The sequence below is a fragment of the Saccostrea cucullata genome, unplaced genomic scaffold (genome assembly GCF_032062105.1).
Source record: "Saccostrea cucullata isolate Sc308-1 unplaced genomic scaffold, CSIRO_AGI_Scuc_v1 ctg2387, whole genome shotgun sequence".
Lineage (NCBI taxonomy): Eukaryota > Metazoa > Mollusca > Bivalvia > Ostreida > Ostreidae > Saccostrea > Saccostrea cuccullata.
The window spans coordinates 9,874-19,746 of record NW_026935915.1 but is presented as its reverse complement, the minus strand read 5'-3'; positions in this window follow the sequence as shown (position 1 = coordinate 19,746).

Sequence of the window (9,873 nt, the reverse complement as noted above, 5' to 3'; positions counted from 1 at the left end):
GGAAATTTAAAAAAGTTTAAAATTACAGTCACTCCATTGCTTTAGTGTTACCCCCCGTTCACACAGAGCTGCGATTCTACGGCGATCATACCGATCAAGCCACGATCTGAAAAAGTTTTGGATCGGGGCAGATCGCAGTCGATCGGCGTCTAAATAAAGCAATTTGGCAAATTATGGTCTTTGTAACGACCGTGCTACGATGTCCCTACGTCAAACGCTTTGCTAACACGCTTCTACGACGATGTTACGCAGACTGTTGCCGACAAGCGGCCGTGCTTACTACGTTTACGCTACGCTGCCACTACGACATTGAAGACCATACTACGACGCTACACAGACCTAGGTGACTGTACAGCGATGTCGCTACGGTGGTGCCGATCATATTACGATTGCATTGCGCTTGTAGTACGATTTTTGCGATGATGGAAATAATTATCTTGCAACCGGAAATTTTTGTAGTAGGATTTTAGCAATGTGACAGCAGTTTTTTTTTTGGCCTTAACCACATTGTTTACGGGCATTTTTAATTGTAACTGTAACAAGATGAGAAAAGTCTCAATTGCAAATGATCATCAAACATAGTTTCACCCTTTACATGTAGTTTACAGATGATGATCAGGGATGGGGTAATTGAATAAAGTAATTGTAATTGAGTGTAATTAATTACATTTTGCAAAGTAATTGGAAGTAATTTGTATTTGAGCGAGCCTTCAATTACAAGTAATTGAAAGTATTTAAATACATTTCAGAAAAGGTCATGTATTTTCAATTACTTTTCAATTACATTTCAATTACTTTTTTTCAAAATGAAAGTTTATATTTAAAAGGGTGTCTTATACTGATACATAGTTTTATACTGGTGGGTTTATATATTACTCATTCCCATGTTTTATAAATCTCAGTTCTCCCTATTCCCTCTTGCAAATAATAATGATTGTTTAGATAGTTAATTTGTTTTACAGTAATTAGACTAACTACATCCCCTTTTAGATTTACCTGTATTCTATTCATTTTAAGATAGAAAATAATGAATGGTATTGTGATATATATTATTTTTTTTCCTTCAATAATACGGATTTGATAAAAGTAACAAAAAAGATCTTGCCATACACTTGATTTTGTACAATAATTAATTGTCTCATAATGTTTAGTTTGTTTATACAGTGTGTCAAACTCAAAATAAGGTAAAGGTCTAATTTTGACCAGGTGTGAAACCCTATCATACCCAAGAACAGAACACTGAATGAAAGTTCGAATTCGAACACTATGGAAAAAAATCTTTATTTTTTTTTTATAAATATTAAACTTGAAGTAATTGAAATGTATTTAATTACATGTGTCAAAGTAATTAAAAGTAATTAATTACATTTCAAAAAATCAATGTAATTGTAATTGCAAGCAATTGACAAAATTATCAATGTATTTGAAAGTAATTTATTACATTTCAAAGTAATTGACCCCAAGCCTGATGATGATTGGTCAAATATCAGCGCTATAAGAACAAACTCCTGTCTGATAAGTCGTGATATGATCGGCGTAAAGTCATTGTAGGTCTTTGTAGGATCTTCAGGAACGTAGGGATATCGTAGTGGGAACGTAGTACAAACGTAAAGGGAGCGTTGTATGAGCGTACTTGTTAACTTCCTACGCTCTTACGGTGCTTATACTACGATCACGAAGATCTCTCTACGATGCTTTCGCGCTGCTTGTACGATTACGGCGCTTCTACTACGCTCCTTTTACGACTTAACCCCGATTCATTTTGGCCACGATCCCGCCACGCTTGTTTTGAACATGTTCAAAATAAGCGTGGTGAGAGCGTCGGGCTCTCCGGTCATGAAGACCCTACTGCGATCATACTACGTCTATGACGGCTTTACGACGTTTCTCCTGCGATTTGTTACGAGCAGCCACGCTTTCGACCAAGTTTTGATCGTAGTAGAATCGGCGTCTATGTGTGAACGGGGGGTTACTTACCGATATACGATATAGAATGTGTACAGTGTTTTAAATATACTTTGAAATTCTAAACCTAAAACTTTAAATTTATTGAAGCTACCGCACTTATTTGATGGAACATTCCAAAGAAAAGGCGCGAATATTTAATCGTGGCGGTTGGCGCGAAATTATGAATAGTGGCCCACCTTTCATAATTCTGGGATAGTTGTACTGTTGCAGAAGGATATACAAGTACATTTAGAGCAGTAGTCCCAATAGCTTAATGGTTAGCGCGTTAAGAAGAAAAGAGAAAAGAAGAGCTTTGGATTTTCACAACGGCGACCTGGGTTTAATCCCCATAGTAACCAAATTTTTAAGTTCATTTTTCAGCTCGAATTTATATGTTTTTTTTAGAATCGGTCAGAAGACCTCTTGTTGCTCGCAACGAGATCGTTTCAACAGTCCCTGAAACGTTCTACTTTCCCACCTGAACGGTGAACGAACGCTTAACGAACGGTAAACGAACGCAGAGCGAACGGTGAGTGAACGCTGTGTGAACGGTGAACGCAACTTGGTGAACGATGTGTGAACGGTGAACGCAGAACGTGAACGGAGCGCGAACGCGAGCGCAAAGTGAACGATGAACAAACGGTGAACGCAAAATGAACGATTTATTCGGAATGGCTCTAAATTTTTCCTTGCATTGAAATTATTTTATAATTCTAATTTCAAGCGCATTAATATAAATATACAGTAGTTAAATAAAAAAAAAATGATAAAAACATTTTTCTCTGTACATATATGCACCTATGATTTAGATCGGTAGTTTTATAACACGATTTTAATTGCCGTAAAACGTGAGTATTTGTTACCACCGCGTGTAGTTTAAATATAAAAGTAATCTATATATATATATATATATATATATATATATATATATATATATATATATATATATATATATATATATATATATATATATAAAGCACTAAAATGACCAACGACACGAACAATAAAAATTGTCAAATTTTCGGGACGCCCTGTCCCTTCCTCAGGACAAAGGAAAAAGTTAAAAGGTCATAAGAACAAAGGAAAAAGAAAAACAAAAACAACTAGATACGATCTCGTTGCGAGCAACGAGTGGGTCTTCCGTTCGATTCTTGATGAGATAAGATCAGATTTTGATTGAGATTTTCATTCTAAAGTAATGATTTTCCATAATCTGTAAAAAGACATTGAACAATAAAGACTTCTAAAATCGACTTTTGGCCCCTCACGACCCCTAATATTTGGGATCAGCCCTTTTTTCTTCATAACGTTTTAAAGCTCTCAGGATTATGAACACTTTTTGTTTAACAACTATTCAGAGATTCTTTTTCGTTTTCGAGTTATTCGGAAAAGAAAGATTTAGGGACCAGCCCTTCAACTCCCTAATGGGGACGTTTAGCGAAAAATGAAAGGTTGCATATTGTTCAGAACATGATTTTGAACATCTTTTGTTCAATATTTCTCACTTTCGAGATATACAGCGTCAAAGATTTAGCCTTCAGGCCCCTTGTGGCCCCTAATTATGTAATGTACGACTTTAAAATCATAACATACAGTTGTAGACATTTTTGCTTCAGTAATGTATCACAAATTATTGACTGTTAAAGAGTTATCGAAAAAAGACTTTAAGCCCCTTTTGGCCCCTAATTTGAGTGCCCAGCCCCTTTTTCTTGATTTCAACTTGAAGCTCTTAGGATTTTGAAAACTTTTTGTTCAATAACTATTCAGAGATTCTTTTTCGTTTTCTAGTTATTTGCTAAAGAAATATTTAGGGGCCAACCCTTCAACTCCCTAATGGGGACTTATAGCGAAAAATGAAAGGTTGCATATTGTTTAGAACATGATTTCAAACATCTTTTGTTCAATATTAGTTGTCAAAATATTTCTCACTTTCGAGATATAAAGCGTCAAAGATTTAGTATTCTGGCCCCTTTTGGCCCCTAATCGTGTATTATACGACATTAAAATTATAATATATAGTTGTAAAATGTTGTGATAAACATTTTTGCTTCAGTAATATATAACAAAATATTGACTGTTAAAGAGTTATCGAAAAAAGACTTTAAGCCCCTTTTGGCCCTTAATGTGATGAGTCAGGACTTTTTCCTTGATATCATATTAAAGATCTTGTCATTCTGCACAAGTTTTGTTCAGTATGTTTTAACAAAATAATTATACTTTAAAAGATATGATGCAAAATGTCTTAAAAAACTAGTCATGATTCGTGTCCTTAATTTTGACCCCTACCGAGCTTCCATACTAGACACTTCCGGAAAATATCCTGACCCAGGTGCAACATGGCAACATGTCCTCTATTATCACTGAAAATTTCAGCGCTCTAGCTTAAGCCGTTATTGAGTTCTATCACAGACACGGAGGTCGTCTAAATTTTATGAGAAGAGCGATAACTCTAGACCGGAAATGATTTTCAAAAAATCCTTAAGCCGGAATTAACTTCAGATAATTTTGCACCAACCCTGAAAATTTGACACAAATCGATTCAAAGGTCTCTGAGGAATCGTCGGCATAAAATTTGTGCAGAAAAAAAGAATAATAACTAGAGCAAAGCTCGTTGCAAAGCAACGAGTAGGTCTTCCGTTCTGTTTGACCGGAAGTAGCTTTCGTTTTCATCAAAAATGAGAAATAACGCCTAAAAATGGTTTGAATCCTCTAAAGCTATGTTAATTAATGCAAAAATAAGCAATATTTGCTACTTCCGGTTTAACCGGAAGTGACGACGACGGACGAAAAATTAATTTTTATGCTCCCAGAGACATATGTTACCCAAAAAACTTGACAAGAACGGCAAAAATACGCGTTTTTGACTACTTCCGGTTTGGCCGGAAGTGACGACTCCGCACGTATTTTGACGAGTCAAATAGATTAAGCTTGTCATTTTTAACAACTTTGCTTCTTTGAAGCATTACAAATTCTCAATACTTTTCGAGATATCAAGTAAAAACTTCTGGCCCCTCTAGATCCCTTATTTTAGGGGTCAGCCCTTTTTTCTAGATATCATTTGAAAGATCTCTGAATTCTTCACAATTTTTGTTCTATATGTTTTAACAAAATATTTACAAGTAAAATGATATAATAGAAAAAGTGTAAGAAATTTTGAAACGCTCAATATGACTTTTTTCAGACCATACCAAGCGTTAACGTGTAGTACTTCCGGTGAAAGTTAACAACACAATGCAAATCTACATTTGTTGCTCTATCTTCCAGAAAAGGTTTCATCTTCCTGTGATCAGCGGTTTTTAAGAAGTGCGACGGACAAAATGACCCTTAAAAATCACAAAATTGCAAAAGTCTTCGAACCGGAAGTGACGTCATCAAAATGAAAAAAATGCATCAAGTTTTTTTTATGTTCTATCAGACCTGAAAGTTTCATGAAAATATAACCAACCGTTTTTGAGAAATCGCGTGCACAAAATCGGTGAGAAAAAAAAATAAGAAGAAAAACAGTGGAAAAGAAACAAACGAAAAACAAGAAGGTCTTCCGCTGAAGACGGAAGACCTTAATAATAACTAGATGAGATCTCGTTGTGAACAACGAGTGGGTCTTCCGTTCGATTCTTGATGAGATGAGATTAGATTTTGATTGAGATTTTCATTCTAAAGTAATGATTTTCCATAATCTGTAAAAAGACATTGAACAATAAAGACTTCCAAAATCGACTTTTGGCCCCTCACGGCCCCTTATATTAGGGATCAGCCCTTTTTTCTTCATAACGTTTTAAAGCTCTCAGAATTATGAACACATTTTGTTCAACAACTATTCAGAGATTCTTTTTCGTTTTCGAGTTATTCGGAAATATTAAGGGATCAGCCCTTCAACTCCCTAATGGGGACTTTTAGCGAAAAATGAAAGGTTGCATATTGTTCAGAACATGATTTTGAACATCTTTTGTTCAATATTACTTATCAAAATATTTCTCACTTTTGAGATAGAAAGCGTCAAAGATTTAGCCCTCTGGTCCCTTGTGGCTCCTAATTATGTAATATACGACTTTGAAATCATAATATACAGTTGTAGATTGTTGAAATAAACATTTTTGCTTCAGTAATGTATAACAAATTATTGACTGTTAAAGAGTTATCGAAAAAATACTTTTAGCCCCTTTTGGCCCCTAACTTGAATACCCAGCCCCTTTTCCTAGATTTCATTTTGAAGCTCTTAGGATTTTGAGCACTTTTTGTTCAACAACTATTCAGAGATTCTTTTTCGTTTTCGAGTTATTCGCAAAAAAATATTTAGGGGCCAACCCTTTAACTCCCTAATGGGGACGTTTAGCGAGAAATGAAAGGTTGCATATTGTTCAGAACATCATTTTGAACATCTTTTGTTCAATATTACTTATCAAAATATTTCTCACTTACGAGATATATTGCATCAATGATTTAGCATTCTGGCCCCTTGTAGCCCCTAATTATGTAATATACGACATAAAAATCATAATATACAGTTGTAGATTGTTGAGATAAACATTTTTGCTTCAGTAAGGTATAACAAAATATTGACTGTTAAAGAGTTATCGAAAAAAGACTTTAAGCCCCTTTTGGCCCCTAATTTGAGTGTGCAGCCCCTTTTTCTGGATTTCATCTTAAAGCTCTTAAGATTTTGAGCACTTTTCGTTCAACAACTATTCAGAGATTCTTTTTCGTTTTCGAGTTATTCGCAAGAGAAATATTTAGGGGCCAACCCTTCAACTCCCTAATGGGGAAGTTTAGCGAAAAATGAAAGGTTGCATGTTGTTCAGAACATGATTTTGAACATCTTTTGTTCAATATTACTTATCAAAATATTTCTCACTTTCGAGATATAAAGCGTCAAAGATTGAGCATTCTGGCCCCTTGTGGCCCCTAATTATGTAATATACGACATTAAAATTATAATATACAGTTGTAGATTTTTGAGATAAACATTTTTGCTTCAGTAATGTATAACAAAATATTAACTGTTAAAGAGTTATCGAAAAAAGACTTTTAGCCCCTTTTGGCCCCTAATTTGAGTGCCCAGCCCCCTTTCCTGGATTTCATTTTGAAGCTCTTATGATTTTGGACACTTTTTGTTCAACAACTATTCAGAGATTCTTTTTGATTTCGAGTTATTTGCAAAAGAAATATTTAGGGGCCAACCCTTCAACTCCCTAATGGATACTTTTAGCGAAAAATGAAAGCTTGCGTATTGTTCAGAACATGAATCTGAAAATCTTTTGTTCAAGATTACTTATCAAAATATTTCTCACTTTCGAGATAAAAAGCGTCAAAGATTTAGCATTCTGGCCCCTTGTGGCCCCTAATTATGAACCATACGACATAAGAATTGTAATATATAGTTGTAGATTTTTGAGATAAACATTTTTGCTTCAGTAATGTATAACAAAATATTGACTTGAAAAGAGTTATTGAATAAAAACTATTGGCCCCTTTAAGCCCTTAATTTGATGAGTCAGCACAGTTTTCTTGTTATCATATTAAAGATCTTGATATTTTGCACAAATGTTGTTCAGTATGTTATAACAAAATAATTATATTTTAAAAGATATGATGAAAAACGTACCAAAAAATCACTCATAAAACGTGTCCTAAATTTTGACCCCTACCGAGCTTCCATACTAGGCACTTCCGGAAAATATCCTGACCATGTTGCAACATGGCAACATGTCCTCTATCATCACTAAAAAGTGAATTTCAAAAAAATGATTTGCCGGAATTAACTTCAGATAACAACGCATCGACCATGAAAATTTGAAGCAAATCGATCGAGCTATCTCCGAGAAATCTTCTGCACAAATTTTGTAAGAAGAAAAAAGAATAAAATAATAATAATAAAGGTAAAAAAGAAACCGAAAAATAATAGAAGGGTCTTCCGCTGAAGACGGAAAACCCTAATGATAATAATAAGAAAATTGAAAAAGAAACATAAGAATAATAGAAGGGTCTTCCGCTGAAGACGGAAGACCCTAACTAGCACTACTTCTAGACTACTAAACACTATATATTTACAAACTTAGTTACATGTTGAATTGGAAATTTTTAAGAACACTATAATTAAAGGAAGAAATCCGGACCGCTATGAAATACGTCCGTTCTATCGGGTATACTCGGGTGAAGAGCGATTTACATAATTAAACGAATTAATTATGCTTATTAATTACGACAATCAATAAATCGTACATTGTTTCATTCTCTCAATATGGTGTAACTATACTTGATAAAGAATAATCAAAGAAAAATAATACAGCAGGGATATTTTAAAATATGAATTATGATCTATTATAAATTTTGAAATATTTTAGGACTTATCGGGAAAAAATAATTTACAAAGGCGTAAACAATTCACAGTTATGTGGGTTGTTCGAGAGTTGGTGACGCAAATTAAGCGTAGAGTTAACACTAAATTGAGAGAATAATCCTGTTTAGTATCTTCAGGAATTGGGTCTAGTTTACGTTCATTCTGGTGAAGTCATTCAGTTTGTTAATGCCATTAGGGCGGAATGACTTCAGTCTGTGCATCCAGAACTTTTCCTTGCTTTTTCTCTGAGCGTCTGTCCATCTTGGGTTATGGTCAATCACCACTACTGTCATGTCTTCCCATTGGTGACCCTCAAGGTTGAAATGTTCCCCAACAGGTTCATTGAGTTTTTTGGCCCTAATGGTCGAAAGGTGGTTATTGACTCTCCTGCGGAGATCTCCTGTTTCACCAATATACTGTTTGGAGCAAACTTTGCAACTGATGAGATAAATGCAGTTGTCAGTATGACAGGACAAATTCCCTAGTATTTTGTAGCTGCGGCCTGTAACAGGGCTGTTAAAACTGTCCATGTGAGTGCTGTGCTTACAAAGAAGACATCTTCTGTAAGAGCAAGTTTTAAAGCCCCCGTTAGGTAATGGGTTGTCCAGTCTGGTTCTTACTACCATGTCCTTTAGGTTCCTTGGGCGTCTGTATGCAGCCAATGGGGGTTCCTTAAAGACCTCTGCCATTCGTTTGTTTGAATGGAGAATTGGTGGGTTCTTTTGTAGGATACCGCTAAGGTTCTTAAGGACGGGATTGTATGTGGTTACCAGAGGGACCCTGCCGCATACCATCTAAAAATGTCGACTTTGCTAACTACATGAAAAATAATTGGAAACGTTTAGATCTTCTTATTATAAAGAATGGATCGTGTATAACTACAGACTTGTACTGTAAACCCACGGACACGCACCAAAATTTGGATTTTAGATCGTGCCACCCATCCCACACAAAACGTAATATTCCGTTTAATTTAGCACGAAGAATTTGTACAATTATTACAGATGAAACCCTACGAGGTAGACGTTTGGAAGAATCAAAAATATATTTAAGACGACAAAATTATCCATTGGATCTAATAAACATTGGAATAGAAAAGGCATCCGAAATTCCAATAGAGGACCTAAGAAATCCACGCCATATAGACGACACCGATGATGACGGGAAAATAGCCTTTGTAGTTATCCATAACCCAAAGAACAGAAACATCCTTATGGATGCTTAAAGATTTTATCCCATTTTAGAACAATCGGAAAACATGAAAAGTTTAGTTCAGCCAAATGATATCATAAACAGTCGACGACAAGCACTGAGTCTTAAAAAACTGTTGACCAAGGCCCGTTTTACTACACAGGAGGAAATTCCAACCATTAAAAAATGCGGAGATCCGAGATGCGAAACATGTACATATTTAGAAGAGGGGAATAAAATCCAACTTAAATCAGGAATGGAAATTCGAACCAACTCATCTATGAACTGTAAATCGGAAAACGTCATCTACTGTGCCATCTGTCCGACGTGTAAAGAATATTATATTGGACAAACGGGAAAATTAAATGCCAGGGTTCGTGTGCACAAGCAACAAATTA